The 26,654-nt window shown below is 39.1% G+C and overlaps 1 long non-coding RNA gene across 1 annotated transcript in view; it reads left to right on the forward strand.

Annotated features, from left to right (window-relative positions):
• Nucleotides 1-460: 460 nt before the first annotated feature.
• The window catches only part of LOC137502377 (uncharacterized), a 58,348-nt gene continuing 32,154 nt past the window's right edge, over nt 461-26,654 (forward strand). Inside the window, exon 1 of the long non-coding RNA XR_011018754.1 lies at nt 461-584. This is a non-coding gene — a long non-coding RNA (uncharacterized lncRNA). The remainder of the gene's footprint in view (nt 585-26,654) is intronic.

Here is a 26,654-nt window from a genome sequence, read left to right on the forward strand (position 1 = left end):
TGTTTTAGGTTATCAGACAAACGTATATAGTGGCATAAATAGGCTTGATTCGATCACTGACGCCCTCATCCAAAGAGAATGCCCTCATCAGCTGATCAACGTAAACAAACTAGTCGCCATCACCAAAGCAAGGGAATTATGGGATAAAAGTGGCCACAGACACGGCGAGGAGGAATTGCGTTGTGATTGGCCAGGTCGTATTATAGCAGTGTTATTTGGTTATACCCAGAGTTAGTATGGTTATACCGAGACGCTTGTGCTAAGAATATGGACGAAATGCTGCAAAACAAAGAGATCAAAGAAGTGTACCCAAAGAGAAATGTCAGTCAGAAATGTAGCGTATTCTATCCTCTTTGATCTTTGCTAAGGAAGAACCAGGCGTCACGTGTTCTGTGGGCGTCACATCCTCATTCCTCATTGGATATTGGAGCCTAGCGTAAGGAGCGGCATTGGGAGGAACGTCACGTCCCAGTTTCTTTGCCAGTCCTTGGTTTGCAGCTTCGCCGAGCTTCGCAGTCGAACTCGGCAAGTGCTAGAAGTCGGCTTCGAGCGTACCGGCATTCGTAACAAGCACAAGATGACAGGTAAGGCTATACATGTGCTCAGATTAACAATATATCAAGTCTTCAGATAATTGATTGAATATAATCTAAAGTTAGATTTGCAGTTGAGCTAAAATATTGCTTAGTTATACCGTAAGTTATAAACTTATCGCTGTGATGAAATTGAAACCTGGAATGGGCCTAGGTTTCTGTCAAATTGGTCCAATTGGAACTTAAGAAAATATTCCCATAGCTGTGAAGTAGGTAGTGTTATTGTCATCTTGACATAAATTATATCTGGTGTGGAAAAGTTCTACGCGTATTTGCGTTCGGTAATTATGTTCATTTTACTCTTTCCCCCATTCGAACTTACGGACTTAAAGAATCATGCGTTCCCTTGTGAAAAAATTGCGAAGGGATACGTTAAGAGTAGAAGTTAAATGTTTAAATATCGCACTTCAGTTAGGCCTACTTTCCATTCTCATAAATTTCTTTTTAAATTTTGATTCGCTGCTCCGTATTAAGACTTAACAGCGTCATAGTGTAGGACAGTAAAAAAGTATATACTTCATAATCACTCCTTCACGGGTCGCTCCATGTTAAAGAAACGGTATTGCAGATTGCTCGTATGTATGACAACAGGGTTGCCATATCAAACGGTGAAACTGTATTTACAAGCTGGCAATGCATTTTGAATCTATGGTACAGGGGTTTTAAAGGGGATGTGGAAGGATTATTTATGATTTTTACAGATACATGGGTAAACTATTGCACATACGAAACCTCAGTACGACACTGAAGTTTAAGGCAAACTGGGAGAAAATAGAAAACTGATTTTTATAGGCTCAGTATAGGGGATGGAGTTAATAGTAATAATAATCGTATGGCCTCAGCTATCGTGTGCCCCTAGCAAAAAAAAAAAAAAAAAAAAAAAAAAAAAAAAAAAAAAAAAAAAAAAATATTGACGCCATCTGCTCGTCAATTTCGACGCTCCGTTTTACTCTATGCCCGCTAGATGGCAGACCGAGTAAACCGAAACTCTTTTGGGAGTCTATGGCTGAGATTTAACGAATTTTGTCGGGTAAACACCAAATGTGTCACCAGAGATCTTTTACATGCCGACATCGTACGACATGGAGTGTCGAACGGACTTTTTTCCGCCCTTCAAAAACCCGACTACCTCTGCCGGGTTTGAACCCGCTATCTTGGGATCCGGAGGCCGACGCTCTACCACTGATCCACAGAGGCGGCTGGGGATGCAGTTAATTGCATTTAATAAATTTGGCCTGGCGACGCTGGGTACTACTGTTCTGTCATATCGCACCACGAAAAGATTGGTAACAATTAAATGCACTTATGAAAAAGTGTGCCTTTGCTGACGGGACTTAGTGTTTACAGTGCACTATGTCTTCTGGTATGGGCTAGAGCAATTTTGTTACTTTCATTGATCTGTCTCAGCTTTAACCTTGGCTTTGGCAAAATGAAAGTGACTGAGGTATGAGTGATGCTAGTAATGCCATTCCTTCTGCAGCCAGTCCCTGCTATGAATGGTGTGAAAATATTGCTCATAGGGTCGGTTGGTGAATGCATTTCAGTGGGCTTGGCAGACTGATATGTAATAGCAACTTCTGGCTAGGTGAGGAAAGCAACAGGAAACTACCTCACTCCTGATTTCCCTAGTATGCCTCTTCAGTGATGCCTAGGCCATCTACGACGGCTGATGGCGGAGCTGTTGAGGATCCAACCAGCCTTCAGGCTGAGGACTAAACATACACATATGAAAAAGTGGTAAAAATTATTAGAAAGGGAACCCGAATGGGCATTAGGATTTACAATATTCACTTACCGACATGATTCTTTTGTTGCAAATCGTGATGTGATACCAGTCACATTGTTTGCCGCATAAAACACACATACAATTATCTGGATTATGAAAAGACTTCACAGTGCAGATCTTGTGGTGAAAACCACGTGTTATGTCTTTGATCTTCATTTTCTTTGGTCCAGTTTCTCACCAACATGGCATCGGAGCAAGACAGACTCCAATCCTCAGACCGTAATATAAGAAAAACATGGCGGCCGAAGTAGCCGGATTGCTGATATTGTCTAACACGAAAATATCACGTGCATATTATATAAACGGCGGTAAATTAACATGATAAATGTATCATAGGGAAAGTCACTTTTACACATATGAAAACGCTTCGCAAACAACAACCACATACATTCTACTAGATAAGAGACCAACAAGCTGGATATTTAGAAATTTCAATTCGTCAAATAACTCTTTTTCTCAGATTTCACTTCGCTGGATAGATGAAAATACACGATAAAACTTAAAATGAAACTTGAAACATTTTGAATGTTTCAAAATAAATTAAGGTACGAAATTCCTAGATTTATTCACTCTGATGAGAACTGTGAAACACAATTTCTTGCCTTAGTTTTGAACTGGTGGACAACTTCTTAAATTCAGCACCCAACGAATAGGAAGTACGCCCGAAATAATGTTATTGGCTTTGTCCCACTAACTACATTTGTTATGGTTTTCGGAGACTTCAAAGTGCCGAAACTTAGTCTAGCAGTAGTTCTTTTACATGCCAGTAAATCTACCGACACGAGGCTGACGTATTTGAGCACCTTCAAATACTACCGGACTGAGCCAGGATCGAATCTGCCAACTTGGGGTCAGAAGGCCAGCGCCTTAACCGTCTGAGTCATTCAGCCCAAGTACACCCGAAATGATTAACTCAATGAATGGCCCTGGTAATTTTAACATAATGTTTACATATGGCATAACAGGACTTCACACAATGATAGTAAGGTAATGAAACGTTCAGACCATGGGTGCCCATATGACAGATTTAAGGGGGGGGGGGGGGGGTTGGCCTGGGGGTATGTATAATTTCCAATATTTTGGAAGATAAATGGTGACTTGTATTCTGCAGTAGAATAACCATGGTGTACCCTGCCTGTTTGTGGGAGACGGTACTACCACTTCTACGTAATACTGACTTTTAAATAATTTTCTTGAAAGGAAAACACCTGACTACATTAGATTTTTGCCTTTCCCTGAGAGCTAGAGGGGGGGGCCGCAGCCCTACCTTGTCCCCTTGTATGGGCACCCTTGGTTCAGACACTAAAGATATAATAGGTTTTTACCCATTAAAGAACATGAGTGCAAAAACTCTGACTAAACATTGATATTTAACCACATGCACGAGCTTCAGTTCGGCACAGTCTGCTTGATAAGATGACCACAGCATGAATCGGAAGGTGTTCGTAGTGTAAAATCCTACGTTATAAACCCAGCTAATACCTCTAAGTCACTATTTCTGTGTAACAGTATGCAGATTGCTCCAACTGTATAAGTTATATTATACTCCAAGATCCAGCCAACATTTCCGCAGGCAAAGCACAGATTATAGTAAAATAAACTTGCATCTAAATCACTCGACACTTTGAAGCACATATACACTGACAGAATAACACAATATCAATTATATTCTATCTAAATGAATATTTTTTGAGGAACACGAATAGTTTGGAAGCAGAGAACTGGCTTCCTTAACCTCAGACTTATTCCCAAAATGATGTATGGACGCTACAGTTTTGTCATGGACTTCAAAATAATAAAGATGTATATTCCTAATCCATATCTATCTTAATGTTCTATTCCGTAGGAAACTTAATAGTTGTATGAGAGGCATTGCCATAGACCTGGTCCACCTAGTGCACTCACGTTCTTTAATGGGTAAAAACACTATCAAAACAAGCATATTCTCACAGTACTGCGTATAATTACAGATCGTATGTGTCCACTGACTTATATATACACCCACACACTTATATTCTACACAGAAACTAACTTTTATCGTCAACATTCATAAAATTACACAGACTACATACGATAACAAACCAAAACATTCCCAGACTTCCAACAATTTGGGCTACTCGATTCGCCATCTTTGAACGATCAAGAGTAGCATTAAGGTCTGAGGATTGGAATCGGTCTTGATCTGAGGTATAAAAGTCGGGGTAGATGCAGAGTGGATTTCGGCCCTTAAGAGGCCACAGCTTGTCCGTGGTCCAACAGCTCTGTACTCTGACCGGCCAACTGAGCAGAGAAAAGGTGGCCACGGCTCTACTGTGGCTCAACACCTTTGCATTTGGTAGAGGGGATAGGGGCACAGGGCTGGACTTCATGCCCGACCCCACCCGTCGGCTGTCCTGAGAATGGTTTTCCGTGGTTTTCCATTCTCCTGCACTAAGGCGAATGCCGGGACAGTTCGTAACGTAGGCCACAGTCTCCCACCCCCTCACCTTCTCTGCACATCTCCTTCACCGTAACAAATCTCACGGCCTGAGAGACGGCGTAACCGTCTAAGAGGCCCGCCTCCCCCTTCAGAGGAGGAATGAAAACGTTTAGTAGTAGCCCTTTTTCTTTTCTTCCCTACTGTGTAGAAGTTCATTGTATGCTCCAGTAGATGGCAGTTGGAGTCGCGTTCTGAGGTTCTGAATGTAAAAAGTATCTTGGCCATTTCATATACTAGACATGGAGTCGATTTTCCAAGTCGTAAAGTTCATTTAAGAAAGGGTGCTTTTACTTTCTCTATCCTAATAATAATATAAGAGAATTTATTGGACTCCAACCTATTCAATACATTACAGGATGTTAACATTTTTAGTTAAACATCGTTAAAATGGAGACATGTTTCGCCCTCCATGTGGGGCATCATCAGTCATATCAAAGCACCTCAAAATTAAACCAGACGTCTGGTTGGAAATTATGAACATAATATGTAAGAAAGAATACATTAAAAAACACGTACAAGGTCCTATCCTAAACGAAATAACAATAGAGTAGTTACACATAGTAAAATACGCTAGTGGTTTCTTAATATTAAAATGAGGCCATCATATGCACAGTATAAAAATGAAAGTAATCAAAGTCTATATGATATTGAGTTTGATGGTAGTTCTACGTAGTATATACAAATGTTGGCAAAATAAAACACAATTTATAATTACTGTACACTTATTTATAATTGTTAAAATTGATGAGGTAAAACATTCCAATTTGTCTATTTGTAATTTGGCTCCAACCAAAATAATTCGCCCTAGGATTCATGAGGTAGTCAACTCCATTTGTCACTCTCTATATGAATGGAGTGCACAGTGCAAGTGAACAGCTTTTGTTGATTATAAAATGAGGCTGTGCTAAGACAGAGTTAAAACAACACCGGCTTCAAATGAAGATAGTTAAAAACATCATTAGGTTCTTCCTAGTTGACTAAAGGTTTGCATATATTTTGTTGTTGAAGTGTGGGAAAGTCAGTTGTTGGTTGAATGGGCAACGGTCGAAAATGTTGTGCAGTGCAATCGGTGTTTGAGCTGTCCTACATGTGAGGGAAATCTGAAAATGGAGGATTTGTCTTAATTAGTTAAGTGAAATGATGGAAAAAGAGAAAAAAGGGGGAAATCATTGAGAAATGAAAGATGTGAAAGTTTCAACTTACCTTGAAAGCTGTTGAGCTGTTGCCTAATTGCTAGGAGGTTTGTGGAGCACTGGCTGTCGCTAATGTCCTGCTCCTCGTGTTGTACGTGTGACGTCTTAGACGTCTGGTTTAATTTTGAGGTGCTTTGATATGACTGATGCCCCACATGGAGGGCGAAACATGTCTCCATTTTAACGATGTTTAACTAAAAATGTTAACATCCTGTAATGTATTGAATAGGTTGGAGTCCAATAAATTCTCTTATATTACTGAGATTCTTTCAATACGGAAAATAAAATGATTTTCATTTCTCTATCCTTTCAAGATCTCTGATTTTGAGACGATCCCAAATTAATTCCAATCTGTGAGACAAGACAGGTGATATTACTGTGTGGAATAACAGTATTGCCATGGATAAAGATAGTGCTGCGAGATCTTTTATCTTGTAGATGGCCCTTATTGCTGCTGCAGTTCTTTCTTCTGTGTGGTAACTAAAGGAAAGTGCTGTGGTTTGAAGAGTTATTCCCAAGTACTTAAATTTACTGACTTATTAGATCGTTGTTAGTGTCTTTTGTAGGAGGTCTCCCTCCTTTTCTGAAGGTCATTTGCACTGTATTCTGAAGACTGATTGTGAGCTGATTTTCGTTAACCCACTTTTCTAACTCTAATAAGGAGGCTTGTAAGCTGACTTTGTTTGATGACCCTAGTACCATGTCATCTGCGTAGAGGATAACACAAGCTAAGCACAGATAAAAATCATAGCGAATTTCTCTATCAGAAGTCATTCCGTGATGAATCGCTGCACACATCAAAATATTGTAACAACTGCTGCACAGTTAAAGAATATTACAACACACACACACTAATAGAGGACTTCTCTTCGACAGTGACAACCTGCGAATTATGGGTGTCTATAATAAGGGGGTGTCCACTCCTTTGTAGGGCCATAAGAGCAATACTGTCTTAACGTGGAATGAGCTTATAGCTGATGAACCCGTTCTTCACTATGGAATTCTACATTGTATTCAGAATTCTAGGTTAGGTAGTGTAAACGTAAGATTGTATTAAACTGCATAGCTCTTAACATTATCCTAGAAACGCGATTAGGAAGTCGCCAAACGTCTTTTCTTATGTGAAGACTGGGTTAGGGAATTTTTGTTGTAAAGGTAGGCCCTCTTACCTACAATAAGTCACAATCAAATTGGGGAGTTTTCATTATAATGACACACTCTCTCCACCTGCCTTTTTACATCCTCAGCCTTAGTGGTTTTCCCAACTGAAATGAAAATAGGTCATTACAATGATGCCAGTAGGAATGTTGTGATTAAAAACAATGCTATCATATGAAATAATTGAGTGAAAAACCACGTTTTCTCACTTTTAACAAACAGTACAACGCTGCCGATCTAACAGTGCAAAGTTCCAAAGCTCGAATGATCAGGTTGCAGACAGCAGTGAACACACTTTAATTTGGGGGGGGCTAATAATGTAGAGTCCTGGGGAAATCTATGCCCTTTTGCTCATCTGATTAATATTAGTACCTGATGAGTCAGATGATCTCAATTCACTGTACTGGCGGGGGGGAAAAACAATGCAGAAATACCACTCTTTTTAATGCTGGTAAGGCAAATTTTTTCCTCCAAGCCAGAGGAGAAACCCCTTCTTCACTGCTAATTTGGAATAAAATGAATGTAAAATTTAATAAAAGTGAACAGGAATAAGCTTTTTCTTAAGAAATGGCTCTTCTCTGGGTTGAATTTTGAGTTACTTAGCTACTTATTGTACTATAATTTGAAATAGGCTGAAATTGTAATTCTAGACCAGGTCTATGTCTCTGCCATTATTCCATTGAGTGTGCATACTAATTATTCCAATCAGAGTAGGGATCAAATAGATAGAATACTATGAACCAGTGTGTAACTCCGCCATTGTCCGGTCCCAAGTCCGGAATGAGAAAGGAGGAGGGTTTGCTGGTCTGGCACCCAGCTGTAAAATTGCCAACGCCGAGTGTTGGGCGGCGGGAAATAACCTGACTCCCTAAGGGGGCCAACGGCTTCGGGCGAATGAGCCCCTTTGGGTGGGGTGATGGTCCCCACAGTGGAGGAAATGCCACTGGAATCCATTATGCAGCGTCTGTTCTCCAGGTTAGGGGCGGCTGCACAAGGCGTCTGTACTCCAGAGGAGCGGCCTCATTATAACCTCACTGGATCACATCCAGAGTTGTAATTCGGGACCTAGTCCCACACAGGTGACACCTTGACAGTCAACCATGGAAGGTCTTTTAAGGAATACTCCACCGGCTGAACCAAGAGTTCAGAGAAGGCAGCATTCGGATACGGTGGGCTGCCACCTGAAAGATACCGTGAAGTCGGAGGCACGGAAATACCCCAGTACTACATACACGAATGAGACAAAATCAAGAATCAAACCAAAGCAGATAACATACTTCTCTACACACAACATAAACTCACTCATGCAAACCGGTAAACTAAAAGTGATCACCGACATAATGGACCAACACAAAATTCTTATCATGGGATTACAGGAAATTAGAAACACTGACCAGGATGCCTTGGAATCTCAAGGGTACAGACTTTATAAAGGTATACCCGGGAAGAGAGTGATGAAGAATGTCCCACAATTTGGAACAGGATTTTTGGTCAGCCTTAAAATAATAAACTCAGTTCAAGAATTCAGATCACAGTCTCCACGACTCTCAACGCTCACCTTAAAGGCATCTAATAAAATCTATACTATAATAAATGCCCATGCTCCCACTAATGATAAAAACAACTCCTCAAAAGACCAGGAGGAAACAGGAGAATTTTGGGACCTATTGGACCAGACCATAGATAACATCCCCAAACACCATATAAAATTATTAATAGGTGACTTCAACGCTCAACTAGGCAGAGAAAGAAAATACCGTGACATCATCGGAAAATGGCCAGCACACAAGAAAACAAATAAAAATGGAGAGAGACTAGTTGACCTGTGTAGAAACCATAATTTAATCTCAAAATCTACATGTTTTAAGAGGAAACCTCAAAAACTCAAAACATGGAAACACCCTGACTACACTAAAGGAGAATGGCAACTGGACCACGTCTGCATGGACAAATACCACCACAAAGAGATCTATAACGTCAAAGTCCTCCGAGGAATAGACACAGGTTCAGATCACTACGTAGTTAAAATTAAAATTAAACTCACTCCCCAGAGGAGACAACAAAAGCAAGCCCTTAAAACTAAAAGAAAAATAGATCCTACCCAGCTAATCAACAACAAAAATTACCAGAAAGCAACTGAAAAAATAAAAATCACAGACAAACTTGAAGACTTAGTACACAACCTTAAACAAATTGCAGAAGACCTAGCTCCAATTAAACCACGTAAAAAACACCAATGGTGGAACAGTGAATGTGATGAAACAGTGGAGAAAAGACATCAGGCATGGCTATTACATCAGTCCCAAAAGACAGAAATATCCTATCAAAAGCTAGTAAAACAGAGAAAAGAAACTACCCAAGTCTTAAGAAGAATAAAAAGACAACATCATAAGGACACCCTGCAGTTAATTGAAGAACAGTTCAGTAAAACTAAATCAAGGGACTACTACAAAACCTTCAGAAAGCAGCTCCAAAAATATGAACCCCCGACCCTACTGATGAAGGATGAAGATGGTAAGCTGGCCCATAACAATAAAGACAATGCAGAAATTCTGGCTAAACATTTCAACAAGCTTTTAAATTGTGAGGAACCTACAGAACTCCTTCATTTGGACACCAACACCCCGATAAAAACATCACCAGAAAACATCAATCCCCCCACAATAAAGGAAGTCTACCAAGCTCTGAATAAATTAAAAAACTACAAAGCGCCAGGAGAAGATCAGACCTTTGCGGAAATCTGGAAATATGCAGGAACCTCAGCAAAAGTTGCCCTCCATCAACAACTTGTCTCTATCTGGATTAAAGAAGAACTACCAGAACACTGGACAACAGCCCTCATTCATCCTCTGCACAAAAAAGGGGACAAAACCGACCCTAATAACTACAGGGGAATCTCTCTCCTAGACATAACATACAAAATATTTTCAATAATCATCCTTAATAGGATAAGTTTACAACTTGAGAAAGAACTAGGAGAATATCAAGGAGGTTTCAGACCCTGGAGGAGCTGTCCTGATCAGATCATGAGTCTTAAGTTGATAATGGACTATAACAGGAGAAGAAACAGAGATATGGTGATAACATTTGTAGATTTCAAGAAAGCTTATGATTGCATCCATAGAGAATCTCTGTTTAAAATTTTAAGACACCTTGGACTACACCCCAAATTAATAAACATGATAAAATTGACTCTCACCAATACCAAGTCAAAAGTGAAGTTTAGGGGTGAAACATCAGAGACATTTGAAATTAAAACTGGACTACGGCAGGGAGATGGGCTCTCACCACTATTATTTAACTGTGCTCTAGAAATGGTAATGAGGGAATGGTTTAGAAAATGTCCCCCCAAAATAAAGATTGGCCGAAAAATCAAAACAAATTGCCTGGGTTTTGCTGACGATTTAGCATTACTAGCAGTGGACATAAAAGAAGCAAAAACCCAGATATCAGAACTTCAAAACATTGCAAATAAAATTGGCCTCAAAATATCATTTGAAAAAACAGAAATTATGCCCCAAAAACCAACACAGCTAAAAGAAGTCACCATAAATGGTAATAAAATCAAAATAGTAACTCAGTTTAAATATCTTGGAGAAGTAATAACACATAACTTAAATGAAAAAATCTCAATCCAAGTAAGAACAAATAGATTAGCTAAAGCACAAAAATTAACATGGGATATCTACAAAAAGAAATGTCTATCAATAAATTCAAAAATAAAACACTACAACACAGTTATAAAACCGGAAGCTACATATGCAGCAGAAACACTCTTTTACCTGAATAAACAATCAAAGACTGACAGACTTCAGAAAATTGAAAGGAGGATTGGAAGAACCTGTATCAACAAAAAATATCAGAAAGATGGACAGTGGCGGTTAATACCTAACAAAGTCGTGTACAAAGAGCTAGAACCCATTACAGATACTATGCGTAAGAGGAGACTGGGATTCTTTGGACATATCATGAGGATGCAGGACTCAAGACTTCTGAAACAACTAGTACAACACAATCTCGTCTCAAAAAATACCACAACAGGATGTAAATGGATCAGAGAAGTAAGAGAGGATCTGAAGGAAATAGGCCTTACAACAGAAGACACCAAAAATAAGATAAAATTGAATACAAAACTCAAGAATACAAACCTCCGCTTTACCCTTACACAAAACAAACCAACAACACGCACATTTTCAACTGAGGAAAGGGCACGAAGATCGGAGCGTCTGAAGAAGTACTGGGAGGACCGCAAAGCCCGAACAATCCCTTCAAAGAGACCTGAACGACGGACTGACTAAAGTGATCCTATGTGGTCATAAAAGAAGAAGAAGAAGAAGAAGAAGAACCAGTGTGTTACATACCAGCATTATCAGAAGATGTATGAACCAGAGGAAGGGCATGCTAAATATTTCCCTCCGATATTCAGGTAAGCTGTTAAGCTCGGTACGCTGCAGTAACTGTATCGGAGATGAGTGGTAACATAAGAGACAAAGAATATCACAAGAAACAATGGTCAGTGTAATGTTCTTGTTTAACTTTGAGCTTCTGATATTGTAGGACTTCACATTTAGTTTTCTTCCGACTCTGAAATACCAATATAAATGGTCCGTTGTTGGACATTATAAATTTTCCAGCTAACTCATTCCTGGTTTGCCAGTGTTTTGCCCCCATGTGCTAGGCTGGGCTCATCAGTTGGTACCTAGCACACCTACCAAGATGCTGGCTAGTGCATACCGTGGAGGCCACTGCGTAGGCTAATTGTAGCCACTGGCAGTGCCAATGCACTATGAAAGACTTTGTCCCATTATCAAAAATAGATGCCTGCTTGGCCATCAGATGATACAGATGTTGATTCCCATAGGGAATCTGAAATATTTGTTCCGTATGAGTAAATTTATAATACCAATATAAACGGTCCATTATTGGACATTATAAATTTTCCAGCTAACTCATTCCTGGTTGTGGACATCATGGGTCTGCGTTCTGAGGAACAGCACGGGTCTGGGCGTTGCCTGTGATTAGTACCACTATATGAACAACACTGGGTCTGCGTTGCCTGCGATTAGTACCCACTATCTAAGGAATGCCATGGGTGTGCGTTGCCTATGAGTGGCACCATTATGTGAGAAACACCATAGGTCTGCGTTACGCTGTGTGTAGTACATTTCCTGCAAGTAGGACACTGAGTCCATTACTTGCCATTAGTACCGCTACATGTGAACTGCCATGGTTCTAGTTTACTAGTGATAAGTAGCATTGTGGGGCCGTTGACCTGGATTTTGGATCCCTTTTAGACAAGCATCATCGATTCAGGATTGTGCTTTGGAAGCAGCCCCCTGGTCAGTAGTACAAATTTTTAAATTTATTTTAGGGGAAGGTGGGGTAGTGTGGGTCAGATCCAGTAATTGTTTTGAATTCATAATGATTGTTCTTTATAATAGTTTTTAATGTTGGAATTTTAAATTGTCTATACATTTAGTCTTATTTCGTACAATTAGGGTCCGATGACCTAGATGGTAGGCCCTTTTAAACAAGCATAGTCTATTAAAATACTTTGTATTTGTATTCGGGGCAGGTCTAGAGATGTCATTGTTCTTTACTGGACTCTTTTCAATGTTTGTAAGTTTGTGCGCACTGGTTAGTCTTGGGTAGTTTGACATGGAAGAACGGATCTGACTTACATAATTCATTCCTGTACAATAGTTGTTTCGGAGCGTCTGAAAAAGTACTGGGAGGACCGCAAAGCCCGAACAATCCCTTCAAAGAGACCTGAACGACGGACTGACTAAAGTGATCCTATGTGGTCATAAAAGAAGAAGAAGAAGAAGAAGAAGTTGTTCCACAGGTACATAGTACTGAACATTCTAAAGAGTTGGGCTATCTGTACAAGCATGGAAACCTCTCTAGAAAAGTTTTGGTTGAAGTCAAAGATTTTCACACGATAAGCACTGTTTTTTGCTGGATTTGCTGCTCTCTTTTAGGAGCTGTGGACCTGGCATTGTCAGCAGATGGGGAGGGGCTGAGAGTGCTGGCAGGAAGGCAAACCTACAGCGAGAAGGAAATGGCTACCCTCCTGCAATTGTTCCCACCTGATTGTATCAAATTCCAAGATGTTAGATTCCAAGCTTTCAGCAAAGATAAAGTTGTTGGTATAGGCCAGACTGCTTTCTACATTTCCACTTAAATGAATAATTTTCTGCAACTTTGTATTTCAGCAGATGATCCATGTAAACTATAAACAAAGATGAAAGATTACAGCCTTGTCTAACCCCTGTCCATGAACGTCGTCGTAGCAAGGGGAGAGGAGATACTCCCATGGTGGGGGGAGGTCCTAACCAGCTTGCTGGTGGACTTGATTGAAATAAAATGGCTCTCGCAGACCAAACACACAACCCCCTGTGGGTGGGGGACACAGACGAATACACCCATGGTATCCCCTGCCTGTCGTAAGGGGTGACCAAGGGATGATGAATTTAGAACCATGAGACTACGTGTGATTAGTCCCATTATGTGAGGAACACCATGCGTCAGTGTTGCCTGTGGGTGTTACGATAATGTGTGGTACACCATGGGTTTGCATTAGTACCACCAGGTGAGACACAAAGCATTATACGTGGCCTGTGATTAGTTCCACTGTGAGGAACAGCATGGTTCTGCTTTGCCAGTGATTAGTACTAGTATGAGGTGTCGGTGACCTGGATTTTGGATCCCTTTGGACAACAAACATCCTCCCAGAATATGAGGCATTGTGAATTGGATCCACCGATTGTCTTGGATTCGTAGTCATTTTTTCATCTTCATTCGTTTTAGTCAATGGATAACATTTTGACGTTCTAGTTATCGTTTCATTTCATTGCACTTACCATTAAGGGCTGATGACCTGGCAGTTAGGCCCCTTTTCAACATCATAGTCTAACACTTGAAAGTACCTTGAACCAAGAACTCATTCTACTATTAGTTCTCACTGCAGCCTGATCAACATAAATTTCTTTACTTGTAATAATTTACTTGTAATCCCATAATATGAGGGTCATCCAGAAATTAGGTTTACCTATTTTTAAAAAAAGACAACATGGTTATATGAAAAACTTCATTGGCACCAGATACAGCAATGTTGGAGCCATTTTTTGACCTAACCACCACCAGAATTAAGACGCTTGTCATATCATGGAGTCAGGTTTTGTATTGCCATGTCGTAGAAGTCTACGGCCTGGGAATGGAACCAATGTGTGACAATCGTCCTGCTGTTTGTCCGTGTGTAAATGTTCACAGGACACTAATTTCTTGAGATGCTACCAGTGATTTTTCATCTTTTCTTGCAAGGTCAGCACTGTACGGTGCATGATCAAACACCTCCCAGCCAAACTCTTGCAGAACAGTTGCTGAATGCCGAGCCGTATGTGGGCAAGCGTTACCAGCACAACACCTGCACTGAGCATTCTAAGCCTCCTGTTTTGAATGGCCCATCGCAGTTTCCATAGAAACTTTATCATGAACCTTGCAGGTAGTGGAAGAGATAATACAAGCCACCATTTTGCGCCACTGCTGCTGCGCTTTACCAGGTGAGACTTGTCTGGGTGGTATAAGATTGCTACGTCTTAGGTCTATCGCGCATGTTCATATTTCCTGGCTAAACAAGTTTACAGGAGAAGAAATAGGGAAGCTTAATTTCTGGATGGCCTACAAACCTCGTTATGCCTAACGTCTGATGTAGCTTTCTACAGATCTATGAAACCTAAACACAACTGTCTATTTGTCAGAGCATGTTTTAGCTACCTGCTGTCTGTGATCTGAAACTACACTGGTTTTCATCCAGCTTACTTTCTGAACCCCTCTCCAAGAAAAAAAAAAAAAAAAAAAAATGCCATTGGAAACCTTGCCTGGCATACGTTTTTCTTTACAAGTTGCTTTACATCTTGCCAATGCAGATAGATCTTACGGCAATGACGGGACAGGAAAGTGCTAGGAGTGGGAAGGAAGTGGCCATAACCTTAAAGGGACAGTCTGGAGATAGATTTTTACCTAATGCATAGATTTTTCACAAAACTTTATGGGAATGTTACCTAAAGAAAAGTAGGGATATCACTAACATTTGTCATATACAACTAACATGTCCCTTGCAGTTCGGGACACCATGTGTTCTGAAGCATGTTATTCTTTACCGTTAGCATGAATTTCCTAAAACTGCTGGGTAAATACAGTAATTACGTCCTGGTTGCATATTTCTGATAAGTAGAGCCCGGATTTGCATGCACTATCAAATCTCAAAATATGCATGCATTCATGCACTATCATGTGGCAAAACATGCACAATAAACTGGAAAATATGTACTATCAAAATTCAATTCCTTTTGAAACATTGAACAAAAACAACCCTAATTTCTCCAAATTGTCTTGATTTAAGCTCATCCGTTCATCAGTCAGCGCATTCTTAAGCATAGAAAATGATCTCTTTACGTCACGAGAAGTGATAGATGCATAAATCAATGAAGACCTTTGGACAAAGTGAGGTCAAATTGTACGTCTTTTGCATTTTCACCGCAATACGTCTTTTATAAGCTTGACGAATTCAAAATCAGGATTTGAATGAATGAATTTGTTCAATTTATCTCTATCTGCGGCAGCTGCTCCTCCATGCAATGATTCCAGACAAATTTGAATGTCCTCAATAAGTGGTAACGAGTGAGAGTTCCGGGTATGAAATTCCAGGATAACAGCGGAAGAGGGTTCGATGCATAACCAGAATTTGTAAGCTGCTACAGTATGTCAGTAACGCGGCACCACAGAAGTGCGATACAAGTTTTCTTTTGTTCGTCTAACATAGACTAAAAATGAGCCGTTAATGATTAATGCACAGTTTATGGTTCAATTTATAGCAATGTACAACTGTAAAACTGGGACACCTTATTCCTAAGAATTAGAGATCGACGTGGGGCCTTCCGTCATTGTTTACTCAAGCAACAAATAAAGAGTTTGCTTAATTGGATTATAGGACCTGTACCGTATGTAGGCTACATAGGCACATAGGATGCCAGGAACACATTGTCTCTGTCTCTCAGTAATAGACATACTGTAGCCTATAACATGAAAAATTGTCCCAAATTCTGCAAACTGACATTCAGAAAAGGCACTATGATGCATGATAACAATAAATATATATATATATGCATCAAAGTCAGAATAAGTCATATTAAGCAATATTAAACGTCCAAATATTCGCTATTTTATCCAAAATCTTCCAAATATGCGTTATGCATGAATTCTCTCCTAAAAATGCCAAAACATGCAAACATGCACGGAAAAAGAACGGTTATTTGGAACTGTTAAGCTGTAAAACGAATATTTGCAAAGTTTGAGAAGTGAAGCTAGCTTATTTAAAAACATGCATTTGCATGGAAATCCAGGCTCTACTGATAAGTAGTGTTCATATTGCAGTAAAGCATTGAGGCATGATGCTGGTTCCGATTGGCCCACTGGTTATTATTTATTTATCGTATGATGAAAAGAGGAATATCAGCTGTTTACAAATTATGTACAAAAATACACACATATACACACACTCAAGTTCATAAAATTATTCACAATACTATGTCCAGATGGCTAACGGTGTTAGGTTGTGGAGATCCTTCATTGAGCCTCTAAATGCTCTGAGGGGACATTCGAACACTATGTGATCTATGGTTTGCTGTTCTTCACCGCAATCGCAATGAGGAGAAGACTTCCATCCCCACTTGTACAGTATTGTTCCGCATCTTCCTTGGCCAGTCCTTATCCTGTTCAGTACACACCACTGTCGTCGAGGTGAATGAAAGCCTGCGGGCTTCTCCCAAGGAGTTTTAATTAAGTAATGATGTGTCAGAGTTTTGGCTCTGCCACTGATTGTTCAATGCATTTTGAAGCGATTGTCTAGCAGGTTGATTGCTGTTCGCCACGATGATTGTCTGGACTTTAATCGCTGTGGTAATGATACTGGACAATCTGAATGTATTGGTAACAGTGGGTTGTTTTAAATTTTCTTCCATGTGTTCAGCAGTGACTGAGATCTTAGGGGTGGGGGTGGAATGTTACTTAGAACCGATAGCCAGTGCGTGTGAGTAGATTGGATACACCCTGTGATGAGGCGCATTGCTTGATTGAGCTGCGTGTCAATTATTTTAGTGTGAGCACTGTTTAACCATGTAGAACAGCAGTATTCTGCAACTGAGTACGAAAGAGCCAGAGCTGTGGATCTAAGGACTGATGCATTGGCACCCCAGGTGGTCCCTGTTAACTTCTGTAATGTTGTTCCAGGTTTTAATTTTAGCTGCTACATTCTTGATATGAATTTTGTAAGTCAGTGATCTGTCCAGGGTCACTCCTAGGTATTTAGGGTTACTGCAGTATTGGAGAATCGTAAGATTGGCCCACTGGTGACCCGAAGGCATTTTTTTTAAAATATCACTTCAGGTTACCCTGTGTTCAGATTGTTTCACTTATCTTTCGAGCATGATTATGGTGAATGAAGCCTACAGTTTTGCTGCCTTCAGATGGCAAATTGTTTAATACAAAGAGTATACCACCCTTGTAATATCTCGTGTAACCTGTTCCATTTTACATTGCTCTAGGTAAGCGAATATAAGTTCTAAGATTTTTATTTATTGGAGTAGTTATCGGCATATTTGTCTTCCTTAGGTCAAATTTACAAGGAAGTTCACGTCCATTTTTTAGGCATGGAGCCCTCGCATCAATTAAGACAGCATCGGGCTGATACAACTTAAAATCATCAAAATTCACTGCAGCAGGGAATGTGTTTAAATAGTTCTTCTGCAAAAAGAATGAAAATATTAAGTGTTTAATTCTATTTTTTTCATGAAATTTCAGATGTTAATGAAAATTTGGAATTGCGTACTTCTTTAAAAAGCACTGTATTGATTTTTCTGTACATAATTTATGTAAGGAGATATATTGTACTAAAATTTGTGTAATTTTTGTTCTGTTTTAGATTTAAAGATCTCTACTATTTGAAAAATTTCTGCAATGAAAATTCCATTCACAGGTTTCCTAATATAGCTGTGATAAATATACCAAACAAATTTTGTTACATTTGGCAGAATGTTATGAGAAAAATAGGAATATGTAAAATTATAATTCGAGCAAATATAAAAGCGAAGCAGCCCATTTCTGTTGTTGCAGACTGGCAAACAAAGCATTATTAAAGTGATAAACTGTTTGAATTCAATGAAATATCTCCATGATAAGAAAGAGGAAACTCAATCCTTTCAATTTCAGCCATAAATTCGTTTTTGCCAAAATAACCAAATTATTTTTTATCTCCAGACTGTCCCCTTAATTAAGGTACAGCCCCAGAATTTGCCTGATGTGAAAATGGGAAACCATGGAAAATGATCTTCAGGGCTGCCAACAGTGGGGATCAAACTCACTATCTCCTGGATACTGGCTGGACTTAAGCGCCTACAGCTGTCGACCTCGGTACCTGGTATACTGATCAGTGAAATACGTGGATAGTTGTAATACTTCGTTTCCTTGTTCATAGACGGGTGCGGTTATTGCTTTCATTCAATCAGAAGGTACCTTGCTAACATTCCATGCTAATCTCATTACCAGAGGGCAAATTTAAGCATATTTTCATATTTATAAATAAATTTACTTGTTTGGGACAAATATTTCAGGTTCCCTATGGGAATAATCTATATCATCTGATGGCCAGGTAGGCATGAATTTTTCATAATGAGTCTTTCATAGTGCATTGGCACTGCTGGTGGCTCCAAGTAGCCTACACAGTGACCTGCACGGTATGCACTAGCCATGTGTCTTGGTAGATGTGCTAGATACCAACTGATGAACCCAACTTAGCACACTGGGACTAAACTCTGGCAACCAGGAGTGAGTTAGCTTGAAAATTTATGCCCAATAATGGACCAACCAAACTGGTATTATATTTGCAAGCTTTATTTCACGATATAATATGCCCATAAGAAGTAAAGATTATTCATACCATTTAAAATAGATGGGCTAAGTTTTATAGTGCATTTATGTAAATGAATAATTGCAGTTTTTATGGTTTTGTATAAAATAACTTGTAATATTGTATATTTATATTCAAATCGGCACATCAATGCAAACAGATGAATATATGAAAATTCAGTGTGCCAGTTTACAATGCATTGCTGAGTTGACAGTATTAACAAGAGCTTGACACTGCAAGGTGGTGTTTTTTTTTTTTTTTTTTTTTTTTCCGGTGGAGTTATATTTGGTTTGTACGTTGGAATCTTAAAAAAAATGTTAGAGACCTGAAGTAGCAGACAGGAGAGATAATTCCTCGATACTTGGCAGGGACCAACCTACCTGTCCCAAAAGGTATTCTTACACAATTAAAACAGAAACAGTCTGAAACTAAATTGCCACCATTTGTTTGATGGTCTTGTCACTAGCAGAACTTAGCCTGTTCAGACCTATATTTCATAGCTCTAACCTATCTTTACTGTTCATCTTTTGTGTTATTCAGTATGTGTGGATAAGGCACAGACATTGGAGAGGCTGTTTCGTGCATTGCGAGCTCACCGGAGCTGCCGCTATGTTGGATTTATAACTTGTACTTCAATTTCTTCATTGTATGAAGACCAGTAACCACTAGAAATCATGTCAAAACAAAAAAAAACAGCTAAAAGTATTGTTTCAGCAGTTGATACTTGGAGATGCAACCATATACAGTGGGTTTTTTAGACTTTTGGTTTAATACATGGCCAGAGAATATAAAAACTTTTAAGTCCTCAGGGGAAGCATTTGTATATTTTAAACAATACGAAGTCACCAAATGCTGTCAAACCATTTTGTGTTATATGAAACAGATTTGTAAACAATGGTTTTGGTTGGATTTTAATTCAAAATGAAGCATCTGCTTTGGATAGTGAATGAAATTGACTTGTCTTATATTGACCATGCATTTTCCTATGCGGATCAGTCAAAACCAAAGCATGTAAGTCACGTTTGTGTATTGTTAGCTAGCAAGATTTAGTATTTCTCTTTAACAGGAGCAGCTGTGTAAATTCACTGCCAATAATTTATTTACAAGATAATGCCCACGTCCACAATAAACACAGAAAATCTATTACACATACGACAAACTGATTTATCTGGTTGAAGCAAAATTTATTAACAAATATCCAGAATATTAACAAGATACGTAGGTCGATCAAATATAAATGGGATTTTTGTTCCTGGACATCAACAGTTGGTAGAACTGGCCCCGCGCTTCTCTATGCTTAGGCGGGACCGTTAGGAGCGGAGGAGAGCATGCTGTTAGATATTTCCCGCTGTTTCATCAGTAACGCTCACAATGTTGGAGCAGCAGGTGCACCCCTCCACTGTGCAACGCATAATTATAAAATTTCTTGCTCGTGAAGGAGTTCAAACGGTGGAAATTTGCCAGAGATTGGGTGCACAGTTCGGTGATCATTGTCAAGGACGCGTGTCTTTGCCTGGCATAAAAAGTTCAAGAACATGTGGAAAATCAGCAACACGATCACCATCCTCAGGCCAGCATTACAGACGAAAACATTTGTGTGGTTAAGACATTATTGACAACGGGCAACAGTATCAGAAATTGCAGAACAAGTGAGAATCAGTTATGGGAGCTGTCAAGCAATCGTCAATAACGACCTACAGTTCTGTAACGTGTGTTCCAGATGGGTCCCTCTCCTTTTGACCAAAAATCTGAAGTTAAGACGTTTGGAGGTCTGTCAGAGGCTTACAGCCTGGACTTATCGCCCTGCAATTTCCATTTGTTCGGACCGCGTAAAGCTCTAGGGGGGGGGCAACGATTTGAAGATCATAGTGTGGAAGACTTTGTGCGCAACTGGCTGGTGACACGACCCTGTTCTTTTTACGATTAGGGCATCAAAATGCTGCCCATACGCTGGGGAAAATGCATTTCCAAAGCAGGAAACTGCAAAAAAAATATAAATTTCAATAAAAATAAATTAAAATTAAAATCTAGTTTATATTTGATCCCCCTCGTAACTAAACTTATCTGGGTCTTACTGGTGACTGTTTTGTATTCTTGGATAATCTGGAAGTAATATTTGGTTTAGTTCTTCAATATTATGATGAAATGACTTATCCTGTTAATTTCAAAGGATAGAGAGTTGACTTTAGTAGGTTACTGCAAAAAAATTTAAAAACTGAAAAATTTGACTTATGTTTTTTTTTCCTGAGAAGAGTGATAGGAGAGCATATGAATTCCTTTTTCGTATTACTCTTTGAAGAAATTTCACCTCCACCATTCAGGAGGTAATGGGTTTGAACCCTAGTTGGTAGCCCTGAAGATGTTTGAGTTTTCCCATTTTTACACCAGGTAAATGCTATATGGCCACAGCCGCTTCTTCCCACTCCTAACCCTATCCTGTCCCATTATCACCATAAGACCGTCTGTCAGTGCGATCTAAAGCAAATGATCAATTTCATTTCTACTTTCTCATATTTCACTACTACAGGTCTAATTTTATCTGCTTTATGATAATGTACAAGGGCAAGTCAATAAGTATCTGCAAATTAGCTCTAATTCTCTTTTAGGTTTGCTGGATGGTGTGTGCTCACCAGCCGCTAGATGGCACAGTTACCTACGTCTGTGGTAGGTTTCGGTGTTATCAGATCAGTACAGCTTGCGCTGTTATGACATAAGATTGGTCTGAGGGTGTACCAGGAGCGGAAATTCATAAACTTTCAGCACAGTATGGGGACAATATTTTGCCACAGCGGATGTTTCCATTCCATGCTCTGACTTTTAGTCTCTGGTTCGAAATGATGAACCCATGTTTTATCTCCAGTGATGATCCGCTTCAGAAACGTTTCACCTTTGTTAGCATGACAGTCCAGTAGGTGCTGACAGATTCTCACACGATTGCACTTCTGCTCTTCACTGAATTCTTTTGGAACCCATCTCGAACAGACTGTGAAAGTTAAGCCTGTTATGCAGGATTTCATCTAGAGAACCATGGCTAATGTGCATATGGTTTCACATGTCAAGTCACTCTTCTGTTATTCAGGATCATATCACACTCGTTCAATATTGGCATCAATTATGGCTAAGATGGACGTCTGGATCTTTCCTCATCCTTCACGTTCGTGCGACCCCTTTTGAACTGTTCAATCCACTGGTAAACACTTCGCTGTGGCAAAACATTGTCCCCGTACTGTACTGAAAGTCTTCTATGAATTTCCACTCCTGGTACACCCTCAAACCACAAACGAATTACGGAATGCTGTTCTTCCTTGGTGCAAACAGTGGCGTGGTCATATTTACGTCACAACAGCGCAAGCTGTACTGATCTGATAACACTGAAACCTACTACGGATGTGGTCAACGGTGCCATCTGGTGGCTGGTGAACAATGCCACAGAGCCAACTTAGACAATTGGAGCAAAATTACAGATACTTATTGATTTGCCTACATAGTATACCATCTTCTCCACTTCCTAGAGGGTCATTTTGGCTGCCGTTTTTCTCTTCCCCATGAACTCTTTTGTTTGAGACTTCAACAGAAAGATTTCCTTTAATGTTGAGAAGATTTTCAGAATATTGCTTCCTTCTCTCCAGCGATTCCCTGGGATAATGAATTTAACAACTGTACGGGTTTCAGAGAAGATGGAGATCCTTAGTAAAGGTCTGAAATATAATTGGCCTAGAAAACAAAACGTAGACATTATCACTACTGTGGCTGAGATAGAGGCGAATATTTCTAAACTCCCATATAAAGCACAAAGTGACATTAGAACTGAAATAAAGAAGAAATTACCTAGGTTAGCTGAGGAACTCAACACAAATATTTATCTCAATCAACAAACACTAATACAGAATGAGAACAAAAATAGACAATAACATTTTGGTTACAAAAGCCGATAAATGAGGGTCAATAGTTTACTAGACAAGGAAGTGTGTATTAAAAATCAAGATTTTCTCAGTGATAAGAGCTACACAGTAATCAACAAAAGACCCAACAGTAAGAGTACAACAAAATTTTAAAACAAGAATTCAGCATTTTCCACAGAACAGGACCAACAAAGACTTGTTAATATGAATCCCAGCATCCCAGTGGCAAGAGCCTTATCTAAGGTCCACACAAGACATCCCAATACGTCCAATAATAGTTGTAACAGCCGGGCTACAAACTTTCAAAATACATCCATGGTTTCTTAAAAAACCAGTCTTTAACAATAAACAACCTCTAAAGAACTCCAGTTTTGTGACATTTTAAGTTCAGTCTACAACCGAACCAGGCAATGTGCTCCTTTGATGTCGTTAATATGTATTAAAATATACTGACCAAAGAAACTGTAAGTATCATCCATGACAATATCTCAATAAGTACAGCCTCGGTAAGCTGGAAATTGATCAATTTATGAAGATATTAACATTTGCATTAAATAACTGTTTTTCTTTTAAGGGGAAAACCTACCAGCAAAGAGGCTTAGCGATGGGTGACCCAATATCCAGCATCCTAGCCGATATCTACCTGTATATGGACTCAATTGAGTACACAAAAATAAAAACAGAAATTAAAGGTATATGTCTATGGTTAGATATGTGGATGACACTTTTGTAATCATTGACAAAAATGCCACTAACAGTAGTGAAATCCTAGACACTTTAAACAAAATTGACTCAGGCATAAAATTTACTAAGGACGAGGTCAAGGGTTCTCTGAATTTTTTAGATGCAACGATTACACGTATTAATACATTTGAATTTCAAGTCTGTAGAAAACCCATACATAACATAACCATAGGAAGTACCTCTTTACATCCCAGTTCCCAGATAGATCTAACAGTTTAATTTATAGAGCTTTGAAAATCCCACTTTCTCCTATTAACTTAGAAACTGAACTAAACTATATGACACATTGCCAGAATCAATGGATTTAAAGTTAATAGGGTAATAATTAATAAAATAAAAAATAAGTTGTCCACAAATCTCTTTCCAGACAAACCTACAAAAACTAATTTTGCCACATTCACATACAATAGCCCAGCCATCCATCAGATTGTGAACACTTTCAAGAAACATAATGTTAATATAGCTTTCAGAACAGTGAACACAACTCAAAATATATTTCATCATAATAAGATCAATTATAACAACTGTTATTCGGGCTCTGGTGTGTACAGGTTAACTTGCACACAGTACAGATTTTCTTATGTTGGAGAAACTGGGCGGAGCTTCTACACGAGGCATATGGAGAGTTATAATGCCGAACATTACAAATACTCAGTTATGAGCACGCATATAAGGGAAGTAGGACACAGTTTTACATCTATAGAAAAATCTTCCAATTATCAGAAATATAGGTAAAGAAAAACTATTAAATGAAGTAGAAAGCTTGTAAAAATTTTTGGACCAGACCTGTAACAAGAATCAGAATCTCAATAACGACACTGAGGTCAGAAGTCCATTATATGAAATGAAGCCAAATTTATTGGAGTTGTCAGTTCAAGTCATAATAAAATCCCTCAGATATTTAAATCTACAAGTTTGAAAGCTTCCCCCACTTCACCAAGCAGTGAGCACCCTTGCTACTTCAAGTAACTCCCCTTCAACAATAGCACTGATGCACACAGACCTATCCCTTGCCCCCCTCCACGTTCCCCAACGCCTCTTCCACATCGATATGACACCAGAAATAGTAGCGTCAGATAAGCTAGCACTGCTGAAACAATAAGATGCACCTGACTTGTATCCTAACAAGTACCCATTTTAAGCATAGGTATTAAGAGATTTTTATCACATAAGATGCAAAGCCCTGTTCTCATTTCATTACAGATAACTCCACAATTCCTCACGTGATTAACTCTGCAAGGGACATTGCATTTTCAAGTTAGTCTTTATAGTCCAGCTGATCACCTTTTAAAATTTAGCAGCAGTTTCAAATAACTGAGCATATAACTTTCACTTATGTCAACTAAACCCCCATTTAGTTTAAGACTTGACAACATTAGCAGTAATACCTCACAGCACAGCCACTCCTGTTTTATAATGTGTAAATACAATAGACATTGGTCTCTCACTTTACCAGACTGTTAGGTTGCTTGCGAGTCGAATGTTCCCTCAGATATTTTGAATTTTTGAGTATTGAAGGCCACATAAGTTTAATAGTCTGTAAAATAAAGATCCATTTTAGTTTCAGACACATATATTTTTAAGACTGACTGATTATTTTAGATTGTTATTCATCAATACTTTTAAACAAATTCAGTGTCCGTGTTTTTAGATGGTATGTACTGCTAGTTTTAAGATACCACAGTGTTACAACACTAATAGTCCAATATCACAATATAAGAATAGATAGGCTCCACAACTAATTGTTTTAAGATTGAGTTAGGCTGATGATGCCCATTAAACAAAGGGTAAAAAAAAAAAAAAAAAAATTGAATAGGTGGTTCAATAAATATCGCTATAATATTCTTTATATACATACCCCTTAGTCAAGCAGGTAGTCTTTTGTCAGAAATCGCCCAGGGCATATTGAGCTGTTTTTCTTTTTTTTTTTTTTTTCCCAGTTCTTGAATAAAGTAATCCTGATGAGGGTCCATATTCTAGTTGAGGTCTTACCAGACACTTCTTCTGCCCTTTCCTTTACATCCTGACTATATACCCTGTATGCTTTACTTACAATCCCATTTATGTGATTACCCCAATGAAGATCTTTCCTTATATTAACAACTAGGTACTTATTGATCCGCAAAAGGAACTTTCACCCTGACAATGCAGCAATTAACTTTTCCTATTTGTGAAGTTGACAACCTGACTTTTAACCCTGTTTATCATCAGTCCATCTCACAACACTAGTCATTTTGCAGTTGCTCACAATCTTGTAACTTATTTATTACTCTCTTCAGTCCACTTCTTTACTCACATAAGAAAACGTAAAGGTCCAATAATACTGCCTTGAGGAATTCCTCTTAATTATTACAGGGTCGGATAAAGCTTCACCTACTCTAATTCTCTGAGATTGATTTTGTAGAAATGTAGCCACCCGTTCAGTCGCTCTTTTGTCTAGTCCAATCGCACTCATTTTTGCCAAGAGTCTCCCATGATATACCCTATGAAATGCCTTAGATAGGTCAATCATGATACAATCCATTTGACCTCCTGAATCAGATATCTGCTGTATCTTGCTGGAATCCTACAAGTTGAACTGCCTTCCATAGAACCATTTGCTAATTTCACAATTCTGTCTATTATGATCAGAAACATTGCTTCCCGAAGCTTACATGCATTTCATGTCAAACTGACTTAAATTACTTCTCACCGGGCGAATTGGCTGTGCGGTTAGAGGCGCACAGCTATATGCTTGCATCCAGGAGATAGTGGGTTCGAGCCCCACTGTTGGCAGCCCTGAAGATAATTTTCTGTGGTTTCTCATTTTCACACCAGGCTGTACCTTAAGGCCA

The sequence above is a fragment of the Anabrus simplex genome, chromosome 10 (assembly GCF_040414725.1).
Source record: "Anabrus simplex isolate iqAnaSimp1 chromosome 10, ASM4041472v1, whole genome shotgun sequence".
In the NCBI taxonomy this organism is placed as follows: domain Eukaryota; kingdom Metazoa; phylum Arthropoda; class Insecta; order Orthoptera; family Tettigoniidae; genus Anabrus; species Anabrus simplex.